The following is a 2,007-nucleotide window of genomic DNA, read 5'->3' as shown; positions in this document are numbered from 1 at the left end:
GACCAATTAAACTCGCTTCTCGCTTCTGTACCCGCGCTTATTTGAACTGACCAATTAAACTCGCTTCTCGCTTCTGTACCCGCGCTTTTTGCTATAAAAAGGACCCAGGAGCTCCACTCGGCGCGCCAGTCTTCCAAAAGACTGTGTCGCCCGGGTACCCGTGTGTTCAAATAAACCTCTTGCTGTTTGCATCCGTCTTCGTGGTCTCGCTGTTCCTTGGGAGGGTCTCCCTGAACTGACTGACTACCCACTTTGGGAGTCTTTCAAGATTAGTATTGAGGGATATAATTAACACAAGATATTTTAGACTTTTTTACAAAGCCATGCAATATTTTACATCCCACTTTGGTATTTCTTTATTACATGATAATGTGCTAAGCATACTTTGTTTCAAGTGTTTGCTGTTGCCTTTTGCATAACAATCTTGTAGAACAGTATGTAGAAAACTTTTTACTTATAGAAAATCCTTTATTTATTCAGAAGTTATTATATGGAATACTCACTATGTGAGAAATCAACATGTTTCAGAGACTGAGAGTATAATTAGGACAAGCCACTAGCCTCCTGTCCTTAAAAGGCTTAATGTACAGTGATTCTGATGCTCTTCTTACAGGGAAATAAACTTGGAGAGTAAATTGGACATACTAATATATGCCTTTATTCACTAAAATTGAAGAAATTTTGTATAATTATGTGCACAGTATGGGGATTAGTATTTGTAAGATCGTGCAACGCATACTTATTATTTTTTCTTTATTGTGCGCACAATTGTTTTTCATAGTTTCACAATTATGCATCTTAAATAAAATAGCCCTTCATAAGACACAACTTTCAGTCTAGTAAATCAGACCACTAAATGAAGTGTCAGCACCATTAAAAGAAGCAGTCATTGCTAAAATCCATATTTAAAGCCTTTACTTTTTAACCCAGATAAAATAAACTTAAAAGGGGAATATAAAATAACTTACCCAAATTTTACAGAGGTGTGATGAAGGACACTTCATAAGTTCTGCAAAGTCTTTCAAAGCCAAATGTAATTAAGAATGTAGAAAGCTGGATATTGCTCTGTGGGGGGGGGGAATGTGACGACTGGCATGTTTGTATTAAAATCATAAAGTTTATCTCTAACCTGTATCCTTCAGGAGGAAAAGCTATTATCATTTTCATGTACTACATTCTTCTTCCTAACAAATTTGAAAATTCTGACATCAGGCCAAATGTTTTATCTCTCTGATTAAGCAGGCATTTGGGGATGATATTGTAAAGACCCAGAAGTAAAGGCTTATGTGAGTCATACCTAGCATGAAATTGTTCTCTACAAGTCTAGTTGTGTCCAATGGCTTAGCATATCAAATTATTTAGGCCACATCTGGTGGATTAAAATGAGTGTGTTACTGCTCAATGAAAAATAGTAAAAATATCCATGAATTCAAAAATGACATGAATTAATTAGAATGTTTTGAAGTCGTTTCTCATAAAATATCCTGCACAATACTCAAAAAGGATAGGAGAAAATGCATTAGCTTGCAGGTCATTGCAGTCCTTTATTTTTTTAATTAATTAATTTATTCATTTATTATATTTATTAAGAATATTCATGGGATACAAAACTAATTGTCACCCCTCGTGCCCATGATGTGAGGGCCAGGTTCATACCAGGGACATATCTATTACCAGAAATTACTTTTGTACCCCATGTCCCCCACCCAATTATCTCCCAACCTCCCTTTCCCCTCCCTCTCCCCCCCACTTTGTAGCCTTAGGAATGTTCCCTCCCTCTGTAAGGCCATGGCACTACTGTGGTCTTTCTTTCCTTCCTGCCTTTCTCTCTTAGCTCCCACATATGAGTGAGCACATGTAGTATTTATCCCTCTGTGCTTTGCTTATTTCATTCAACATAGGTTTCTCCAGGTTCATTCATGTTGTTGCAAATAAGTCCAGATCACTAAGCCTCAGTGATGACCAAAATCTGATGTTAATTTATTGTCAATGTTGTAAATGTACAAA

Source organism: Cynocephalus volans, chromosome 13 (genome assembly GCF_027409185.1).
Source record: "Cynocephalus volans isolate mCynVol1 chromosome 13, mCynVol1.pri, whole genome shotgun sequence".
Lineage (NCBI taxonomy): Eukaryota > Metazoa > Chordata > Mammalia > Dermoptera > Cynocephalidae > Cynocephalus > Cynocephalus volans.
The sequence above is the reverse complement of the archived record's forward strand: the minus strand, read 5'-3'. Positions refer to the sequence as shown.